The sequence below is a fragment of the Punica granatum genome, unplaced genomic scaffold (assembly GCF_007655135.1).
Source record: "Punica granatum isolate Tunisia-2019 unplaced genomic scaffold, ASM765513v2 Contig00509, whole genome shotgun sequence".
NCBI classification, from domain to species: domain Eukaryota; kingdom Viridiplantae; phylum Streptophyta; class Magnoliopsida; order Myrtales; family Lythraceae; genus Punica; species Punica granatum.
Window position 1 is genome coordinate 12378 of NW_022204385.1, and position 16820 is coordinate 29197.

At 47.1% G+C, this 16820-nt stretch overlaps 52 non-coding genes across 52 annotated transcripts; all 52 read right to left on the bottom strand.

Moving 5' to 3' along the window:
* Positions 1–68: 68 nt before the first annotated feature.
* On the bottom strand, positions 69–186 carry LOC116190891. The gene has a single exon (XR_004153080.1). It is a non-coding gene; the product is annotated as a 5S ribosomal RNA (ribosomal RNA).
* Positions 187–376: 190 nt separating this feature from the next.
* LOC116190868 lies at positions 377–495 on the bottom strand. Its single transcript, XR_004153058.1, has one exon. It is a non-coding gene; the product is annotated as a 5S ribosomal RNA (ribosomal RNA).
* Positions 496–685: 190 nt separating this feature from the next.
* LOC116190880 lies at positions 686–804 on the bottom strand. Its single transcript, XR_004153070.1, has one exon. It is a non-coding gene; the product is annotated as a 5S ribosomal RNA (ribosomal RNA).
* Positions 805–993: 189 nt separating this feature from the next.
* LOC116190892 lies at positions 994–1112 on the bottom strand. The gene has a single exon (XR_004153081.1). It is a non-coding gene; the product is annotated as a 5S ribosomal RNA (ribosomal RNA).
* Positions 1113–1332: 220 nt separating this feature from the next.
* Positions 1333–1451, bottom strand: LOC116190864. Its single transcript, XR_004153054.1, has one exon. It is a non-coding gene; the product is annotated as a 5S ribosomal RNA (ribosomal RNA).
* Positions 1452–1672: 221 nt separating this feature from the next.
* On the bottom strand, positions 1673–1791 carry LOC116190904. Its single transcript, XR_004153092.1, has one exon. It is a non-coding gene; the product is annotated as a 5S ribosomal RNA (ribosomal RNA).
* Positions 1792–1981: 190 nt separating this feature from the next.
* Positions 1982–2100, bottom strand: LOC116190915. The gene has a single exon (XR_004153101.1). It is a non-coding gene; the product is annotated as a 5S ribosomal RNA (ribosomal RNA).
* A 222-nt stretch (positions 2101–2322) lies between these two features.
* Positions 2323–2441, bottom strand: LOC116190927. Its single transcript, XR_004153106.1, has one exon. It is a non-coding gene; the product is annotated as a 5S ribosomal RNA (ribosomal RNA).
* A 220-nt stretch (positions 2442–2661) lies between these two features.
* Positions 2662–2780, bottom strand: LOC116190928. Its single transcript, XR_004153107.1, has one exon. It is a non-coding gene; the product is annotated as a 5S ribosomal RNA (ribosomal RNA).
* A 189-nt stretch (positions 2781–2969) lies between these two features.
* On the bottom strand, positions 2970–3088 carry LOC116190929. The gene has a single exon (XR_004153108.1). It is a non-coding gene; the product is annotated as a 5S ribosomal RNA (ribosomal RNA).
* Positions 3089–3308: 220 nt separating this feature from the next.
* On the bottom strand, positions 3309–3427 carry LOC116190930. Its single transcript, XR_004153109.1, has one exon. It is a non-coding gene; the product is annotated as a 5S ribosomal RNA (ribosomal RNA).
* Positions 3428–3616: 189 nt separating this feature from the next.
* LOC116190858 lies at positions 3617–3735 on the bottom strand. Its single transcript, XR_004153048.1, has one exon. It is a non-coding gene; the product is annotated as a 5S ribosomal RNA (ribosomal RNA).
* Positions 3736–3926: 191 nt separating this feature from the next.
* LOC116190931 lies at positions 3927–4045 on the bottom strand. Its single transcript, XR_004153110.1, has one exon. It is a non-coding gene; the product is annotated as a 5S ribosomal RNA (ribosomal RNA).
* A 189-nt stretch (positions 4046–4234) lies between these two features.
* On the bottom strand, positions 4235–4353 carry LOC116190932. Its single transcript, XR_004153111.1, has one exon. It is a non-coding gene; the product is annotated as a 5S ribosomal RNA (ribosomal RNA).
* A 220-nt stretch (positions 4354–4573) lies between these two features.
* Positions 4574–4692, bottom strand: LOC116190934. Its single transcript, XR_004153113.1, has one exon. It is a non-coding gene; the product is annotated as a 5S ribosomal RNA (ribosomal RNA).
* Positions 4693–4882: 190 nt separating this feature from the next.
* Positions 4883–5001, bottom strand: LOC116190935. The gene has a single exon (XR_004153114.1). It is a non-coding gene; the product is annotated as a 5S ribosomal RNA (ribosomal RNA).
* Positions 5002–5222: 221 nt separating this feature from the next.
* On the bottom strand, positions 5223–5341 carry LOC116190937. Its single transcript, XR_004153115.1, has one exon. It is a non-coding gene; the product is annotated as a 5S ribosomal RNA (ribosomal RNA).
* Positions 5342–5531: 190 nt separating this feature from the next.
* Positions 5532–5650, bottom strand: LOC116190938. Its single transcript, XR_004153116.1, has one exon. It is a non-coding gene; the product is annotated as a 5S ribosomal RNA (ribosomal RNA).
* Positions 5651–5839: 189 nt separating this feature from the next.
* LOC116190884 lies at positions 5840–5960 on the bottom strand. The gene has a single exon (XR_004153073.1). It is a non-coding gene; the product is annotated as a 5S ribosomal RNA (ribosomal RNA).
* Positions 5961–6150: 190 nt separating this feature from the next.
* LOC116190939 lies at positions 6151–6269 on the bottom strand. Its single transcript, XR_004153117.1, has one exon. It is a non-coding gene; the product is annotated as a 5S ribosomal RNA (ribosomal RNA).
* Positions 6270–6490: 221 nt separating this feature from the next.
* Positions 6491–6609, bottom strand: LOC116190940. The gene has a single exon (XR_004153118.1). It is a non-coding gene; the product is annotated as a 5S ribosomal RNA (ribosomal RNA).
* Positions 6610–6830: 221 nt separating this feature from the next.
* LOC116190941 lies at positions 6831–6949 on the bottom strand. Its single transcript, XR_004153119.1, has one exon. It is a non-coding gene; the product is annotated as a 5S ribosomal RNA (ribosomal RNA).
* A 189-nt stretch (positions 6950–7138) lies between these two features.
* On the bottom strand, positions 7139–7257 carry LOC116190943. Its single transcript, XR_004153120.1, has one exon. It is a non-coding gene; the product is annotated as a 5S ribosomal RNA (ribosomal RNA).
* Positions 7258–7478: 221 nt separating this feature from the next.
* Positions 7479–7597, bottom strand: LOC116190944. The gene has a single exon (XR_004153121.1). It is a non-coding gene; the product is annotated as a 5S ribosomal RNA (ribosomal RNA).
* A 189-nt stretch (positions 7598–7786) lies between these two features.
* On the bottom strand, positions 7787–7905 carry LOC116190945. Its single transcript, XR_004153122.1, has one exon. It is a non-coding gene; the product is annotated as a 5S ribosomal RNA (ribosomal RNA).
* A 221-nt stretch (positions 7906–8126) lies between these two features.
* LOC116190947 lies at positions 8127–8245 on the bottom strand. Its single transcript, XR_004153124.1, has one exon. It is a non-coding gene; the product is annotated as a 5S ribosomal RNA (ribosomal RNA).
* A 220-nt stretch (positions 8246–8465) lies between these two features.
* LOC116190948 lies at positions 8466–8584 on the bottom strand. Its single transcript, XR_004153125.1, has one exon. It is a non-coding gene; the product is annotated as a 5S ribosomal RNA (ribosomal RNA).
* Positions 8585–8773: 189 nt separating this feature from the next.
* On the bottom strand, positions 8774–8892 carry LOC116190949. The gene has a single exon (XR_004153126.1). It is a non-coding gene; the product is annotated as a 5S ribosomal RNA (ribosomal RNA).
* A 219-nt stretch (positions 8893–9111) lies between these two features.
* Positions 9112–9230, bottom strand: LOC116190950. Its single transcript, XR_004153127.1, has one exon. It is a non-coding gene; the product is annotated as a 5S ribosomal RNA (ribosomal RNA).
* Positions 9231–9422: 192 nt separating this feature from the next.
* Positions 9423–9541, bottom strand: LOC116190951. The gene has a single exon (XR_004153128.1). It is a non-coding gene; the product is annotated as a 5S ribosomal RNA (ribosomal RNA).
* A 220-nt stretch (positions 9542–9761) lies between these two features.
* On the bottom strand, positions 9762–9879 carry LOC116190893. Its single transcript, XR_004153082.1, has one exon. It is a non-coding gene; the product is annotated as a 5S ribosomal RNA (ribosomal RNA).
* A 221-nt stretch (positions 9880–10100) lies between these two features.
* LOC116190952 lies at positions 10101–10219 on the bottom strand. Its single transcript, XR_004153129.1, has one exon. It is a non-coding gene; the product is annotated as a 5S ribosomal RNA (ribosomal RNA).
* A 189-nt stretch (positions 10220–10408) lies between these two features.
* On the bottom strand, positions 10409–10527 carry LOC116190953. The gene has a single exon (XR_004153130.1). It is a non-coding gene; the product is annotated as a 5S ribosomal RNA (ribosomal RNA).
* Positions 10528–10717: 190 nt separating this feature from the next.
* LOC116190954 lies at positions 10718–10836 on the bottom strand. Its single transcript, XR_004153131.1, has one exon. It is a non-coding gene; the product is annotated as a 5S ribosomal RNA (ribosomal RNA).
* A 190-nt stretch (positions 10837–11026) lies between these two features.
* LOC116190955 lies at positions 11027–11145 on the bottom strand. The gene has a single exon (XR_004153132.1). It is a non-coding gene; the product is annotated as a 5S ribosomal RNA (ribosomal RNA).
* Positions 11146–11335: 190 nt separating this feature from the next.
* LOC116190956 lies at positions 11336–11454 on the bottom strand. The gene has a single exon (XR_004153133.1). It is a non-coding gene; the product is annotated as a 5S ribosomal RNA (ribosomal RNA).
* A 190-nt stretch (positions 11455–11644) lies between these two features.
* LOC116190959 lies at positions 11645–11763 on the bottom strand. Its single transcript, XR_004153135.1, has one exon. It is a non-coding gene; the product is annotated as a 5S ribosomal RNA (ribosomal RNA).
* Positions 11764–11984: 221 nt separating this feature from the next.
* Positions 11985–12103, bottom strand: LOC116190960. The gene has a single exon (XR_004153136.1). It is a non-coding gene; the product is annotated as a 5S ribosomal RNA (ribosomal RNA).
* A 221-nt stretch (positions 12104–12324) lies between these two features.
* LOC116190961 lies at positions 12325–12443 on the bottom strand. The gene has a single exon (XR_004153137.1). It is a non-coding gene; the product is annotated as a 5S ribosomal RNA (ribosomal RNA).
* A 190-nt stretch (positions 12444–12633) lies between these two features.
* Positions 12634–12752, bottom strand: LOC116190962. The gene has a single exon (XR_004153138.1). It is a non-coding gene; the product is annotated as a 5S ribosomal RNA (ribosomal RNA).
* Positions 12753–12972: 220 nt separating this feature from the next.
* Positions 12973–13091, bottom strand: LOC116190963. The gene has a single exon (XR_004153139.1). It is a non-coding gene; the product is annotated as a 5S ribosomal RNA (ribosomal RNA).
* Positions 13092–13280: 189 nt separating this feature from the next.
* LOC116190758 lies at positions 13281–13399 on the bottom strand. The gene has a single exon (XR_004152954.1). It is a non-coding gene; the product is annotated as a 5S ribosomal RNA (ribosomal RNA).
* A 221-nt stretch (positions 13400–13620) lies between these two features.
* On the bottom strand, positions 13621–13739 carry LOC116190759. The gene has a single exon (XR_004152955.1). It is a non-coding gene; the product is annotated as a 5S ribosomal RNA (ribosomal RNA).
* Positions 13740–13928: 189 nt separating this feature from the next.
* LOC116190760 lies at positions 13929–14047 on the bottom strand. Its single transcript, XR_004152956.1, has one exon. It is a non-coding gene; the product is annotated as a 5S ribosomal RNA (ribosomal RNA).
* Positions 14048–14267: 220 nt separating this feature from the next.
* Positions 14268–14386, bottom strand: LOC116190761. Its single transcript, XR_004152957.1, has one exon. It is a non-coding gene; the product is annotated as a 5S ribosomal RNA (ribosomal RNA).
* A 219-nt stretch (positions 14387–14605) lies between these two features.
* Positions 14606–14724, bottom strand: LOC116190762. The gene has a single exon (XR_004152958.1). It is a non-coding gene; the product is annotated as a 5S ribosomal RNA (ribosomal RNA).
* A 190-nt stretch (positions 14725–14914) lies between these two features.
* Positions 14915–15033, bottom strand: LOC116190764. The gene has a single exon (XR_004152960.1). It is a non-coding gene; the product is annotated as a 5S ribosomal RNA (ribosomal RNA).
* A 221-nt stretch (positions 15034–15254) lies between these two features.
* LOC116190885 lies at positions 15255–15375 on the bottom strand. Its single transcript, XR_004153074.1, has one exon. It is a non-coding gene; the product is annotated as a 5S ribosomal RNA (ribosomal RNA).
* Positions 15376–15564: 189 nt separating this feature from the next.
* On the bottom strand, positions 15565–15683 carry LOC116190765. Its single transcript, XR_004152961.1, has one exon. It is a non-coding gene; the product is annotated as a 5S ribosomal RNA (ribosomal RNA).
* Positions 15684–15903: 220 nt separating this feature from the next.
* LOC116190766 lies at positions 15904–16022 on the bottom strand. Its single transcript, XR_004152962.1, has one exon. It is a non-coding gene; the product is annotated as a 5S ribosomal RNA (ribosomal RNA).
* A 218-nt stretch (positions 16023–16240) lies between these two features.
* On the bottom strand, positions 16241–16359 carry LOC116190767. Its single transcript, XR_004152963.1, has one exon. It is a non-coding gene; the product is annotated as a 5S ribosomal RNA (ribosomal RNA).
* Positions 16360–16548: 189 nt separating this feature from the next.
* LOC116190768 lies at positions 16549–16667 on the bottom strand. The gene has a single exon (XR_004152964.1). It is a non-coding gene; the product is annotated as a 5S ribosomal RNA (ribosomal RNA).
* Between the last annotated feature and the right edge of the window lie 153 nt (positions 16668–16820).

Here is a 16820-nt window from a genome sequence, read left to right on the forward strand (position 1 = left end):
ACCGTAACGATCGGATTCCCGTCCAACGTCGGACAGTTTCCCGAGCAGCAAAAAAAAATTAAAAAGGAGGGGTGCAACACGAGGACTTCCCAGGAGGTCACCCATCCTAGTACTACTCTCGCCCAGCACGCTTAACTTCGGAGTTCTGATGGGATCCGGTGCATTAGTGCTGGTATGATCGCACCCGTCAACCTTTGTGCTCGAATTCACTTTGTTCCTCCGTAGAGCTAATGAAAAAAAAATGCAAAAATGATCGCAGAAACGAAAGAAAAAAAGTATCGAGTGCATAGCACGTGCCCAAAACATTAACCGTAACGATCGGATTCCCGTCCAACGTCGGACAGTTTCCCGAGCAGCAAAAAAAAATTAAAAAGGAGGGGTGCAACACGAGGACTTCCCAGGAGGTCACCCATCCTAGTACTACTCTCGCCCAAGCACGCTTAACTTCGGAGTTCTGATGGGATCCGGTGCATTAGTGCTGGTATGATCGCACCCGTCAACCTTTGTGCTCGAATTCACTTTGTTCCTCCGTAGAGCTAATGAAAAAAAAATGCAAAAATGATCGCAGAAACGAAAGAAAAAAAGTATCGAGTGCATAGCACGTGCCCAAAACATTAACCGTAACGATCGGATTCCCGTCCAACGTCGGACAGTTTCCCGAGCAGCAAAAAAAAATTAAAAAGGAGGGGTGCAACACGAGGACTTCCCAGGAGGTCACCCATCCTAGTACTACTCTCGCCCAAGCACGCTTAACTTCGGAGTTCTGATGGGATCCGGTGCATTAGTGCTGGTATGATCGCACCCGTCAACCTTTGTGCTCGAATTCACTTTGTTCCTCCGTAGAGCTAATGAAAAAAAATGCAAAAATGATCGCAGAAACGAAAGAAAAAAAGTATCGAGTGCATAGCACGTGCCCAAAACATTAACCGTAACGATCGGATTCCCGTCCAACGTCGGACAGTTTCCCGAGCAGCAAAAAAAAATTAAAAAGGAGGGGTGCAACACGAGGACTTCCCAGGAGGTCACCCATCCTAGTACTACTCTCGCCCAAGCACGCTTAACTTCGGAGTTCTGATGGGATCCGGTGCATTAGTGCTGGTATGATCGCACCCGTCAACCTTTGCGCTCGAATTCACTTTGTTCCTCCGTAGAGCTAATGAAAAAAAAATGCAAAAATGAGCGCAGAAACGAAAGAAAAAAGTATCGAGTGCATTTCACCACGAACTTTACGCCTTTTGCGAGTGAGCACGTGCCCAAAACATTAACCGTAACGATCGGATTCCCGTCCAACGTCGGACAGTTTCCCGAGCAGCAAAAAAAAATTAAAAAGGAGGGGTGCAACACGAGGACTTCCCAGGAGGTCACCCATTCTAGTACTACTCTCGCCCGAGCACGCTTAACTTCGGAGTTCTGATGGGATCCGGTGCATTAGTGCTGGTATGATCGCACCCGTCAACCTTTGCGCTCGAATTCACTTTGTTCCTCCGTAGAGCTAATGAAAAAAAAATGCAAAAATGAGCGCAGAAACGAAAGAAAAAAAGTATCGAGTGCATTTCACAACGAACTTTACGCCTTTTGCGAGTGAGCACGTGCCCAAAACATTAACCGTAACGATGGGATTCCCGTCCAACGTCGGACAGTTTCCCGAGCAGCAAAAAAAAATTAAAAAGGAGGGGTGCAACACGAGGACTTCCCAGGAGGTCACCCATCCTAGTACTACTCTCGCCCAAGCACGCTTAACTTCGGAGTTCTGATGGGATCCGGTGCATTAGTGCTGGTATGATCGCACCCGTCAACCTTTGTGCTCGAATTCACTTTGTTCCTCCGTAGAGCTAATGAAAAAAAAATGCAAAAATGATCGCAGAAACGAAAGAAAAAAAGTATCGAGTGCATAGCACGTGCCCAAAACATTAACCGTAACGATCGGATTCCCGTCCAACGTCGGACAGTTTCCCGAGCAGCAAAAAAAAATTAAAAAGGAGGGGTGCAACACGAGGACTTCCCAGGAGGTCACCCATCCTAGTACTACTCTCGCCCAAGCACGCTTAACTTCGGAGTTCTGATGGGATCCGGTGCATTAGTGCTGGTATGATCGCACCCGTCAACCTTTGCGCTCGAATTCACTTTGTTCCTCCGTAGAGCTAATGAAAAAAAAATGCAAAAATGAGCGCAGAAACGAAAGAAAAAAAGTATCGAGTGCATTTCACACACGAACTTTACGCCTTTTGCGAGTGAGCACGTGCCCAAAACATTAACCGTAACGATCGGATTCCCGTCCAACGTCGGACAGTTTCCCGAGCAGCAAAAAAAAATTAAAAAGGAGGGGTGCAACACGAGGACTTCCCAGGAGGTCACCCATCCTAGTACTACTCTCGCCCAAGCACGCTTAACTTCGGAGTTCTGATGGGATCCGGTGCATTAGTGCTGGTATGATCGCACCCGTCAACCTTTGCGCTCGAATTCACTTTGTTCCTCCGTAGAGCTAATGAAAAAAAAATGCAAAAATGAGCGCAGAAACGAAAGAAAAAAGTATCGAGTGCATTTCACCACGAACTTTACGCCTTTTGCGAGTGAGCACGTGCCCAAAACATTAACCGTAACGATCGGATTCCCGTCCAACGTCGGACAGTTTCCCGAGCAGCAAAAAAAAATTAAAAAGGAGGGGTGCAACACGAGGACTTCCCAGGAGGTCACCCATCCTAGTACTACTCTCGCCCAAGCACGCTTAACTTCGGAGTTCTGATGGGATCCGGTGCATTAGTGCTGGTATGATCGCACCCGTCAACCTTTGCGCTCGAATTCACTTTGTTCCTCCGTAGAGCTAATGAAAAAAAAATGCAAAAATGAGCGCAGAAACGAAAGAAAAAAAGTATCGAGTGCATAGCACGTGCCCAAAACATTAACCGTAACGATCGGATTCCCGTCCAACGTCGGACAGTTTCCCGAGCAGCAAAAAAAAATTAAAAGGAGGGGTGCAACACGAGGACTTCCCAGGAGGTCACCCATCCTAGTACTACTCTCGCCCAAGCACGCTTAACTTCGGAGTTCTGATGGGATCCGGTGCATTAGTGCTGGTATGATCGCACCCGTCAACCTTTGCGCTCGAATTCACTTTGTTCCTCCGTAGAGCTAATGAAAAAAAAATGCAAAAATGAGCGCAGAAACGAAAGAAAAAAGTATCGAGTGCATTTCACCACGAACTTTACGCCTTTTGCGAGTGAGCACGTGCCCAAAACATTAACCGTAACGATCGGATTCCCGTCCAACGTCGGACAGTTTCCCGAGCAGCAAAAAAAAATTAAAAAGGAGGGGTGCAACACGAGGACTTCCCAGGAGGTCACCCATCCTAGTACTACTCTCGCCCAAGCACGCTTAACTTCGGAGTTCTGATGGGATCCGGTGCATTAGTGCTGGTATGATCGCACCCGTCAACCTTTGTGCTCGAATTCACTTTGTTCCTCCGTAGAGCTAATGAAAAAAAAATGCAAAAATGATCGCAGAAACGAAAGAAAAAAAGTATCGAGTGCATAGCACGTGCCCAAAACATTAACCGTAACGATCGGATTCCCGTCCAACGTCGGACAGTTTCCCGAGCAGCAAAAAAAAATTAAAAAGGAGGGTGCAACACGAGGACTTCCCAGGAGGTCACCCATCCTAGTACTACTCTCGCCCAAGCACGCTTAACTTCGGAGTTCTGATGGGATCCGGTGCATTAGTGCTGGTATGATCGCACCCGTCAACCTTTGTGCTCGAATTCACTTTGTTCCTCCGTAGAGCTAATGAAAAAAAAATGCAAAAATGATCGCAGAAACGAAAGAAAAAAAGTATCGAGTGCATAGCACGTGCCCAAAACATTAACCGTAACGATCGGATTCCCGTCCAACGTCGGACAGTTTCCCGAGCAGCAAAAAAAAAATTAAAAAGGAGGGGTGCAACACGAGGACTTCCCAGGAGGTCACCCATCCTAGTACTACTCTCGCCCAAGCACGCTTAACTTCGGAGTTCTGATGGGATCCGGTGCATTAGTGCTGGTATGATCGCACCCGTCAACCTTTGCGCTCGAATTCACTTTGTTCCTCCGTAGAGCTAATGAAAAAAAAATGCAAAAATGAGCGCAGAAACGAAAGAAAAAAGTATCGAGTGCATAGCACGTGCCCAAAACATTAACCGTAACGATCGGATTCCCGTCCAACGTCGGACAGTTTCCCGAGCAGCAAAAAAAAATTAAAAAGGAGGGGTGCAACACGAGGACTTCCCAGGAGGTCACCCATCCTAGTACTACTCTCGCCCAAGCACGCTTAACTTCGGAGTTCTGATGGGATCCGGTGCATTAGTGCTGGTATGATCGCACCCGTCAACCTTTGCGCTCGAATTCACTTTGTTCCTCCGTAGAGCTAATGAAAAAAAATGCAAAAATGAGCGCAGAAACGAAAGAAAAAAAGTATCGAGTGCATTTCACCACGAACTTTACGCCTTTTGCGAGTGAGCACGTGCCCAAAACATTAACCGTAACGATCGGATTCCCGTCCAACGTCGGACAGTTTCCCGAGCAGCAAAAAAAAATTAAAAAGGAGGGGTGCAACACGAGGACTTCCCAGGAGGTCACCCATCCTAGTACTACTCTCGCCCAAGCACGCTTAACTTCGGAGTTCTGATGGGATCCGGTGCATTAGTGCTGGTATGATCGCACCCGTCAACCTTTGTGCTCGAATTCACTTTGTTCCTCCGTAGAGCTAATGAAAAAAAAATGCAAAAATGATCGCAGAAACGAAAGAAAAAAAGTATCGAGTGCATAGCACGTGCCCAAAACATTAACCGTAACGATCGGATTCCCGTCCAACGTCGGACAGTTTCCCGAGCAGCAAAAAAAAATTAAAAAGGAGGGGTGCAACACGAGGACTTCCCAGGAGGTCACCCATCCTAGTACTACTCTCGCCCAAGCACGCTTAACTTCGGAGTTCTGATGGGATCCGGTGCATTAGTGCTGGTATGATCGCACCCGTCAACCTTTGCGCTCGAATTCACTTTGTTCCTCCGTAGAGCTAATGAAAAAAAAATGCAAAAATGAGCGCAGAAACGAAAGAAAAAAAGTATCGAGTGCATTTCACCACGAACTTTACGCCTTTTGCGAGTGAGCACGTGCCCAAAACATTAACCGTAACGATCGGATTCCCGTCCAACGTCGGACAGTTTCCCGAGCAGCAAAAAAAAATTAAAAAGGAGGGGTGCAACACGAGGACTTCCCAGGAGGTCACCCATCCTAGTACTACTCTCGCCCAAGCACGCTTAACTTCGGAGTTCTGATGGGATCCGGTGCATTAGTGCTGGTATGATCGCACCCGTCAACCTTTGCGCTCGAATTCACTTTGTTCCTCCGTAGAGCTAATGAAAAAAAAATGCAAAAATGATCGCAGAAACGAAAGAAAAAAAGTATCGAGTGCATAGCACGTGCCCAAAACATTAACCGTAACGATCGGATTCCCGTCCAACGTCGGACAGTTTCCCGAGCAGCAAAAAAAAATTAAAAAGGAGGGGTGCAACACGAGGACTTCCCAGGAGGTCACCCATCCTAGTACTACTCTCGCCCAAGCACGCTTAACTTCGGAGTTCTGATGGGATCCGGTGCATTAGTGCTGGTATGATCGCACCCGTCAACCTTTGTGCTCGAATTCACTTTGTTCCTCCGTAGAGCTAATGAAAAAAAAATGCAAAAATGATCGCAGAAACGAAAGAAAAAAAGTATCGAGTGCATAGCACGTGCCCAAAACATTAACCGTAACGATCGATTCCCGTCCAACGTCGGACAGTTTCCCGAGCAGCAAAAAAAAATTAAAAAGGAGGGGTGCAACACGAGGACTTCCCAGGAGGTCACCCATCCTAGTACTACTCTCTCGCCCAAGCACGCTTAACTTCGGAGTTCTGATGGGATCCGGTGCATTAGTGCTGGTATGATCGCACCCGTCAACCTTTGCGCTCGAATTCACTTTGTTCCTCCGTAGAGCTAATGAAAAAAAAATGCAAAAATGAGCGCAGAAACGAAAGAAAAAAAGTATCGAGTGCATAGCACGTGCCCAAAACATTAACCGTAACGATCGGATTCCCGTCCAACGTCGGACAGTTTCCCGAGCAGCAAAAAAAAATTAAAAAGGAGGGGTGCAACACGAGGACTTCCCAGGAGGTCACCCATCCTAGTACTACTCTCGCCCAAGCACGCTTAACTTCGGAGTTCTGATGGGATCCGGTGCATTAGTGCTGGTATGATCGCACCCGTCAACCTTTGCGCTCGAATTCACTTTGTTCCTCCGTAGAGCTAATGAAAAAAAAATGCAAAAATGAGCGCAGAAACGAAAGAAAAAAAGTATCGAGTGCATTTCACCACGAACTTTACGCCTTTTGCGAGTGAGCACGTGCCCAAAACATTAACCGTAACGATCGGATTCCCGTCCAACGTCGGACAGTTTCCCGAGCAGCAAAAAAAAATTAAAAAGGAGGGGTGCAACACGAGGACTTCCCAGGAGGTCACCCATCCTAGTACTACTCTCGCCCAAGCACGCTTAACTTCGGAGTTCTGATGGGATCCGGTGCATTAGTGCTGGTATGATCGCACCCGTCAACCTTTGCGCTCGAATTCACTTTGTTCCTCCGTAGAGCTAATGAAAAAAAAATGCAAAAATGAGCGCAGAAACGAAAGAAAAAAAGTATCGAGTGCATTTCACAACGAACTTTACGCCTTTTGCGAGTGAGCACGTGCCCAAAACATTAACCGTAACGATGGGATTCCCGTCCAACGTCGGACAGTTTCCCGAGCAGCAAAAAAAAATTAAAAAGGAGGGGTGCAACACGAGGACTTCCCAGGAGGTCACCCATCCTAGTACTACTCTCGCCCAAGCACGCTTAACTTCGGAGTTCTGATGGGATCCGGTGCATTAGTGCTGGTATGATCGCACCCGTCAACCTTTGCGCTCGAATTCACTTTGTTCCTCCGTAGAGCTAATGAAAAAAAAATGCAAAAATGATCGCAGAAACGAAAGAAAAAAAGTATCGAGTGCATAGCACGTGCCCAAAACATTAACCGTAACGATCGGATTCCCGTCCAACGTCGGACAGTTTCCCGAGCAGCAAAAAAAAATTAAAAGGAGGGGTGCAACACGAGGACTTCCCAGGAGGTCACCCATCCTAGTACTACTCTCGCCCAAGCACGCTTAACTTCGGAGTTCTGATGGGATCCGGTGCATTAGTGCTGGTATGATCGCACCCGTCAACCTTTGCGCTCGAATTCACTTTGTTCCTCCGTAGAGCTAATGAAAAAAAAATGCAAAAATGAGCGCAGAAACGAAAGAAAAAAAGTATCGAGTGCATTTCACCACGAACTTTACGCCTTTTGCGAGTGAGCACGTGCCCAAAACATTAACCGTAACGATCGGATTCCCGTCCAACGTCGGACAGTTTCCCGAGCAGCAAAAAAAAATTAAAAAGGAGGGGTGCAACACGAGGACTTCCCAGGAGGTCACCCATCCTAGTACTACTCTCGCCCAAGCACGCTTAACTTCGGAGTTCTGATGGGATCCGGTGCATTAGTGCTGGTATGATCGCACCCGTCAACCTTTGCGCTCGAATTCACTTTGTTCCTCCGTAGAGCTAATGAAAAAAAAATGCAAAAATGATCGCAGAAACGAAAGAAAAAAAGTATCGAGTGCATAGCACGTGCCCAAAACATTAACCGTAACGATCGGATTCCCGTCCAACGTCGGACAGTTTCCCGAGCAGCAAAAAAAATTAAAAAGGAGGGGTGCAACACGAGGACTTCCCAGGAGGTCACCCATCCTAGTACTACTCTCGCCCAAGCACGCTTAACTTCGGAGTTCTGATGGGATCCGGTGCATTAGTGCTGGTATGATCGCACCCGTCAACCTTTGCGCTCGAATTCACTTTGTTCCTCCGTAGAGCTAATGAAAAAAAAATGCAAAAATGAGCGCAGAAACGAAAGAAAAAAAGTATCGAGTGCATTTCACCACGAACTTTACGCCTTTTGCGAGTGAGCACGTGCCCAAAACATTAACCGTAACGATCGGATTCCCGTCCAACGTCGGACAGTTTCCCGAGCAGCAAAAAAAAATTAAAAAGGAGGGGTGCAACACGAGGACTTCCCAGGAGGTCACCCATCCTAGTACTACTCTCGCCCAAGCACGCTTAACTTCGGAGTTCTGATGGGATCCGGTGCATTAGTGCTGGTATGATCGCACCCGTCAACCTTTGCGCTCGAATTCACTTTGTTCCTCCGTAGAGCTAATGAAAAAAAAATGCAAAAATGAGCGCAGAAACGAAAGAAAAAAAGTATCGAGTGCATTTCACAACGAACTTTACGCCTTTTGCGAGTGAGCACGTGCCCAAAACATTAACCGTAACGATGGATTCCCGTCCAACGTCGGACAGTTTCCCGAGCAGCAAAAAAAAATTAAAAAGGAGGGGTGCAACACGAGGACTTCCCAGGAGGTCACCCATCCTAGTACTACTCTCGCCCAAGCACGCTTAACTTCGGAGTTCTGATGGGATCCGGTGCATTAGTGCTGGTATGATCGCACCCGTCAACCTTTGTGCTCGAATTCACTTTGTTCCTCCGTAGAGCTAATGAAAAAAAAATGCAAAAATGATCGCAGAAACGAAAGAAAAAAGTATCGAGTGCATAGCACGTGCCCAAAACATTAACCGTAACGATCGGATTCCCGTCCAACGTCGGACAGTTTCCCGAGCAGCAAAAAAAAATTAAAAAGGAGGGGTGCAACACGAGGACTTCCCAGGAGGTCACCCATCCTAGTACTACTCTCGCCCAAGCACGCTTAACTTCGGAGTTCTGATGGGATCCGGTGCATTAGTGCTGGTATGATCGCACCCGTCAACCTTTGCGCTCGAATTCACTTTGTTCCTCCGTAGAGCTAATGAAAAAAAAATGCAAAAATGAGCGCAGAAACGAAAGAAAGAAAGTATCGAGTGCATTTCACACGAACTTTACGCCTTTTGCGAGTGAGCACGTGCCCAAAACATTAACCGTAACGATGGATTCCCGTCCAACGTCGGACAGTTTCCCGAGCAGCAAAAAAAAATTAAAAAGGAGGGGTGCAACACGAGGACTTCCCAGGAGGTCACCCATCCTAGTACTACTCTCGCCCAAGCACGCTTAACTTCGGAGTTCTGATGGGATCCGGTGCATTAGTGCTGGTATGATCGCACCCGTCAACCTTTGTGCTCGAATTCACTTTGTTCCTCCGTAGAGCTAATGAAAAAAAATGCAAAAATGATGATCGCAGAAACGAAAGAAAAAAAGTATCGAGTGCATAGCACGTGCCCAAAACATTAACCGTAACGATCGGATTCCCGTCCAACGTCGGACAGTTTCCCGAGCAGCAAAAAAAAATTAAAAAGGAGGGGTGCAACACGAGGACTTCCCAGGAGGTCACCCATCCTAGTACTACTCTCGCCCAAGCACGCTTAACTTCGGAGTTCTGATGGGATCCGGTGCATTAGTGCTGGTATGATCGCACCCGTCAACCTTTGCGCTCGAATTCACTTTGTTCCTCCGTAGAGCTAATGAAAAAAAAATGCAAAAATGAGCGCAGAAACGAAAGAAAAAAGTATCGAGTGCATTTCACCACGAACTTTACGCCTTTTGCGAGTGAGCACGTGCCCAAAACATTAACCGTAACGATCGGATTCCCGTCCAACGTCGGACAGTTTCCCGAGCAGCAAAAAAAAATTAAAAAGGAGGGGTGCAACACGAGGACTTCCCAGGAGGTCACCCATCCTAGTACTACTCTCGCCCAGCACGCTTAACTTCGGAGTTCTGATGGGATCCGGTGCATTAGTGCTGGTATGATCGCACCCGTCAACCTTTGCGCTCGAATTCACTTTGTTCCTCCGTAGAGCTAATGAAAAAAAAATGCAAAAATGAGCGCAGAAACGAAAGAAAAAAAGTATCGAGTGCATTTCACAACGAACTTACGCCTTTTGCGAGTGAGCACGTGCCCAAAACATTAACCGTAACGATCGGATTCCCGTCCAACGTCGGACAGTTTCCCGAGCAGCAAAAAAAAAATTAAAAAGGAGGGGTGCAACACGAGGACTTCCCAGGAGGTCACCCATCCTAGTACTACTCTCGCCCAAGCACGCTTAACTTCGGAGTTCTGATGGGATCCGGTGCATTAGTGCTGGTATGATCGCACCCGTCAACCTTTGTGCTCGAATTCACTTTGTTCCTCCGTAGAGCTAATGAAAAAAAAATGCAAAAATGATCGCAGAAACGAAAGAAAAAAGTATCGAGTGCATAGCACGTGCCCAAAACATTAACCGTAACGATCGGATTCCCGTCCAACGTCGGACAGTTTCCCGAGCAGCAAAAAAAAATTAAAAAGGAGGGGTGCAACACGAGGACTTCCCAGGAGGTCACCCATCCTAGTACTACTCTCGCCCAAGCACGCTTAACTTCGGAGTTCTGATGGGATCCGGTGCATTAGTGCTGGTATGATCGCACCCGTCAACCTTTGTGCTCGAATTCACTTTGTTCCTCCGTAGAGCTAATGAAAAAAAAATGCAAAAATGATCGCAGAAACGAAAGAAAAAAAGTATCGAGTGCATAGCACGTGCCCAAAACATTAACCGTAACGATCGGATTCCCGTCCAACGTCGGACAGTTTCCCGAGCAGCAAAAAAAAATTAAAAAGGAGGGGTGCAACACGAGGACTTCCCAGGAGGTCACCCATCCTAGTACTACTCTCGCCCAAGCACGCTTAACTTCGGAGTTCTGATGGGATCCGGTGCATTAGTGCTGGTATGATCGCACCCGTCAACCTTTGTGCTCGAATTCACTTTGTTCCTCCGTAGAGCTAATGAAAAAAAAATGCAAAAATGATCGCAGAAACGAAAGAAAAAAAGTATCGAGTGCATAGCACGTGCCCAAAACATTAACCGTAACGATCGGATTCCCGTCCAACGTCGGACAGTTTCCCGAGCAGCAAAAAAAAATTAAAAAGGAGGGGTGCAACACGAGGACTTCCCAGGAGGTCACCCATCCTAGTACTACTCTCGCCCAAGCACGCTTAACTTCGGAGTTCTGATGGGATCCGGTGCATTAGTGCTGGTATGATCGCACCCGTCAACCTTTGCGCTCGAATTCACTTTGTTCCTCCGTAGAGCTAATGAAAAAAAAATGCAAAAATGATCGCAGAAACGAAAGAAAAAAAGTATCGAGTGCATAGCACGTGCCCAAAACATTAACCGTAACGATCGGATTCCCGTCCAACGTCGGACAGTTTCCCGAGCAGCAAAAAAAAATTAAAAAGGAGGGGTGCAACACGAGGACTTCCCAGGAGGTCACCCATCCTAGTACTACTCTCGCCCAAGCACGCTTAACTTCGGAGTTCTGATGGGATCCGGTGCATTAGTGCTGGTATGATCGCACCCGTCAACCTTTGTGCTCGAATTCACTTTGTTCCTCCGTAGAGCTAATGAAAAAAAAATGCAAAAATGATCGCAGAAACGAAAGAAAAAAAGTATCGAGTGCATAGCACGTGCCCAAAACATTAACCGTAACGATCGGATTCCCGTCCAACGTCGGACAGTTTCCCGAGCAGCAAAAAAAAATTAAAAAGGAGGGGTGCAACACGAGGACTTCCCAGGAGGTCACCCATCCTAGTACTACTCTCGCCCAAGCACGCTTAACTTCGGAGTTCTGATGGGATCCGGTGCATTAGTGCTGGTATGATCGCACCCGTCAACCTTTGCGCTCGAATTCACTTTGTTCCTCCGTAGAGCTAATGAAAAAAAAATGCAAAAATGAGCGCAGAAACGAAAGAAAAAAAGTATCGAGTGCATTTCACCACGAACTTTACGCCTTTTGCGAGTGAGCACGTGCCCAAAACATTAACCGTAACGATCGGATTCCCGTCCAACGTCGGACAGTTTCCCGAGCAGCAAAAAAAAATTAAAAAGGAGGGGTGCAACACGAGGACTTCCCAGGAGGTCACCCATCCTAGTACTACTCTCGCCCAAGCACGCTTAACTTCGGAGTTCTGATGGGATCCGGTGCATTAGTGCTGGTATGATCGCACCCGTCAACCTTTGCGCTCGAATTCACTTTGTTCCTCCGTAGAGCTAATGAAAAAAAAATGCAAAAATGAGCGCAGAAACGAAAGAAAGAAAGTATCGAGTGCATTTCACAACGAACCTTACGCCTTTTGCGAGTGAGCACGTGCCCAAAACATTAACCGTAACGATCGGATTCCCGTCCAACGTCGGACAGTTTCCCGAGCAGCAAAAAAAAATTAAAAAGGAGGGGTGCAACACGAGGACTTCCCAGGAGGTCACCCATCCTAGTACTACTCTCGCCCAAGCACGCTTAACTTCGGAGTTCTGATGGGATCCGGTGCATTAGTGCTGGTATGATCGCACCCGTCAACCTTTGTGCTCGAATTCACTTTGTTCCTCCGTAGAGCTAATGAAAAAAAAATGCAAAAATGATCGCAGAAACGAAAGAAAAAAAGTATCGAGTGCATAGCACGTGCCCAAAACATTAACCGTAACGATCGGATTCCCGTCCAACGTCGGACAGTTTCCCGAGCAGCAAAAAAAAATTAAAAAGGAGGGGTGCAACACGAGGACTTCCCAGGAGGTCACCCATCCTAGTACTACTCTCGCCCAAGCACGCTTAACTTCGGAGTTCTGATGGGATCCGGTGCATTAGTGCTGGTATGATCGCACCCGTCAACCTTTGCGCTCGAATTCACTTTGTTCCTCCGTAGAGCTAATGAAAAAAAATGCAAAAATGAGCGCAGAAACGAAAGAAAAAAAGTATCGAGTGCATTTCACCACGAACTTTACGCCTTTTGCGAGTGAGCACGTGCCCAAAACATTAACCGTAACGATCGGATTCCCGTCCAACGTCGGACAGTTTCCCGAGCAGCAAAAAAAAATTAAAAAGGAGGGGTGCAACACGAGGACTTCCCAGGAGGTCACCCATCCTAGTACTACTCTCGCCCAAGCACGCTTAACTTCGGAGTTCTGATGGGATCCGGTGCATTAGTGCTGGTATGATCGCACCCGTCAACCTTTGTGCTCGAATTCACTTTGTTCCTCCGTAGAGCTAATGAAAAAAAAATGCAAAAATGATCGCAGAAACGAAAGAAAAAAAGTATCGAGTGCATAGCACGTGCCCAAAACATTAACCGTAACGATCGGATTCCCGTCCAACGTCGGACAGTTTCCCGAGCAGCAAAAAAAATTAAAAAGGAGGGGTGCAACACGAGGACTTCCCAGGAGGTCACCCATCCTAGTACTACTCTCGCCCAAGCACGCTTAACTTCGGAGTTCTGATGGGATCCGGTGCATTAGTGCTGGTATGATCGCACCCGTCAACCTTTGCGCTCGAATTCACTTTGTTCCTCCGTAGAGCTAATGAAAAAAAAATGCAAAAATGAGCGCAGAAACGAAAGAAAAAAAGTATCGAGTGCATTTCACCACGAACTTTACGCCTTTTGCGAGTGAGCACGTGCCCAAAACATTAACCGTAACGATCGGATTCCCGTCCAACGTCGGACAGTTTCCCGAGCAGCAAAAAAAAATTAAAAAGGAGGGGTGCAACACGAGGACTTCCCAGGAGGTCACCCATCCTAGTACTACTCTCGCCCAAGCACGCTTAACTTCGGAGTTCTGATGGGATCCGGTGCATTAGTGCTGGTATGATCGCACCCGTCAACCTTTGTGCTCGAATTCACTTTGTTCCTCCGTAGAGCTAATGAAAAAAAAATGCAAAAATAATCGCAGAAACGAAAGAAAAAAGTATCGAGTGCATAGCACGTGCCCAAAACATTAACCGTAACGATCGGATTCCCGTCCAACGTCGGACAGTTTCCCGAGCAGCAAAAAAAAATTAAAAAGGAGGGGTGCAACACGAGGACTTCCCAGGAGGTCACCCATCCTAGTACTACTCTCGCCCAAGCACGCTTAACTTCGGAGTTCTGATGGGATCCGGTGCATTAGTGCTGGTATGATCGCACCCGTCAACCTTTGCGCTCGAATTCACTTTGTTCCTCCGTAGAGCTAATGAAAAAAAAATGCAAAAATGAGCGCAGAAACGAAAGAAAAAAGTATCGAGTGCATTTCACCACGAACTTTACGCCTTTTGCGAGTGAGCACGTGCCCAAAACATTAACCGTAACGATCGGATTCCCGTCCAACGTCGGACAGTTTCCCGAGCAGCAAAAAAAAATTAAAAAGGAGGGGTGCAACACGAGGACTTCCCAGGAGGTCACCCATCCTAGTACTACTCTCGCCCAAGCACGCTTAACTTCGGAGTTCTGATGGGATCCGGTGCATTAGTGCTGGTATGATCGCACCCGTCAACCTTTGCGCTCGAATTCACTTTGTTCCTCCGTAGAGCTAATGAAAAAAAATGCAAAAATGAGCGCAGAAACGAAAGAAAAAAAGTATCGAGTGCATTTCACCACGAACTTTACGCCTTTTGCGAGTGAGCACGTGCCCAAAACATTAACCGTAACGATGGATTCCCGTCCAACGTCGGACAGTTTCCCGAGCAGCAAAAAAAAATTAAAAAGGAGGGGTGCAACACGAGGACTTCCCAGGAGGTCACCCATCCTAGTACTACTCTCGCCCAAGCACGCTTAACTTCGGAGTTCTGATGGGATCCGGTGCATTAGTGCTGGTATGATCGCACCCGTCAACCTTTGTGCTCGAATTCACTTTGTTCCTCCGTAGAGCTAATGAAAAAAAAATGCAAAAATGATCGCAGAAACGAAAGAAAAAAAGTATCGAGTGCATAGCACGTGCCCAAAACATTAACCGTAACGATCGGATTCCCGTCCAACGTCGGACAGTTTCCCGAGCAGCAAAAAAAAATTAAAAAGGAGGGGTGCAACACGAGGACTTCCCAGGAGGTCACCCATCCTAGTACTACTCTCGCCCAAGCACGCTTAACTTCGGAGTTCTGATGGGATCCGGTGCATTAGTGCTGGTATGATCGCACCCGTCAACCTTTGCGCTCGAATTCACTTTGTTCCTCCGTAGAGCTAATGAAAAAAAAATGCAAAAATGAGCGCAGAAACGAAAGAAAAAAAGTATCGAGTGCATTTCACCACGAACTTTACGCCTTTTGCGAGTGAGCACGTGCCCAAAACATTAACCGTAACGATCGGATTCCCGTCCAACGTCGGACAGTTTCCCGAGCAGCAAAAAAAAATTAAAAAGGAGGGGTGCAACACGAGGACTTCCCAGGAGGTCACCCATCCTAGTACTACTCTCTCGCCCAAGCACGCTTAACTTCGGAGTTCTGATGGGATCCGGTGCATTAGTGCTGGTATGATCGCACCCGTCAACCTTTGTGCTCGAATTCACTTTGTTCCTCCGTAGAGCTAATGAAAAAAAATGCAAAAATGATCGCAGAAACGAAAGAAAAAAAGTATCGAGTGCATAGCACGTGCCCAAAACATTAACCGTAACGATCGGATTCCCGTCCAACGTCGGACAGTTTCCCGAGCAGCAAAAAAAAATTAAAAAGGAGGGGTGCAACACGAGGACTTCCCAGGAGGTCACCCATCCTAGTACTACTCTCGCCCAAGCACGCTTAACTTCGGAGTTCTGATGGGATCCGGTGCATTAGTGCTGGTATGATCGCACCCGTCAACCTTTGCGCTCGAATTCACTTTGTTCCTCCGTAGAGCTAATGAAAAAAAAATGCAAAAATGAGCGCAGAAACGAAAGAAAAAAGTATCGAGTGCATTTCACCACGAACTTTACGCCTTTTGCGAGTGAGCACGTGCCCAAAACATTAACCGTAACGATCGGATTCCCGTCCAACGTCGGACAGTTTCCCGAGCAGCAAAAAAAAATTAAAAAGGAGGGGTGCAACACGAGGACTTCCCAGGAGGTCACCCATCCTAGTACTACTCTCGCCCAAGCACGCTTAACTTCGGAGTTCTGATGGGATCCGGTGCATTAGTGCTGGTATGATCGCACCCGTCAACCTTTGCGCTCGAATTCACTTTGTTCCTCCGTAGAGCTAATGAAAAAAAAATGCAAAAATGAGCGCAGAAACGAAAGAAAAAAGTATCGAGTGCATTTCACAACGAACCTTACGCCTTTTGCGAGTGAGCACGTGCCCAAAACATTAACCGTAACGATGGATTCCCGTCCAACGTCGGACAGTTTCCCGAGCAGCAAAAAAAATTAAAAAGGAGGGGTGCAACACGAGGACTTCCCAGGAGGTCACCCATCCTAGTACTACTCTCGCCCAAGCACGCTTAACTTCGGAGTTCTGATGGGATCCGGTGCATTAGTGCTGGTATGATCGCACCCGTCAACCTTTGTGCTCGAATTCACTTTGTTCCTCCGTAGAGCTAATGAAAAAAAAATGCAAAAATGATCGCAGAAACGAAAGAAAAAAGTATCGAGTGCATAGCACGTGCCCAAAACATTAACCGTAACGATCGGATTCCCGTCCAACGTCGGACAGTTTCCCGAGCAGCAAAAAAAAATTAAAAAGGAGGGGTGCAACACGAGGACTTCCCAGGAGGTCACCCATCCTAGTACTACTCTCGCCCAAGCACGCTTAACTTCGGAGTTCTGATGGGATCCGGTGCATTAGTGCTGGTATGATCGCACCCGTCAACCTTTGCGCTCGAATTCACTTTGTTCCTCCGTAGAGCTAATGAAAAAAAAATGCAAAAATGAGCGCAGAAACGAAAGAAAAAAGTATCGAGTGCATTTCACAACGAACCTTACGCCTTTTGCGAGTGAGCACGTGCCCAAAACATTAA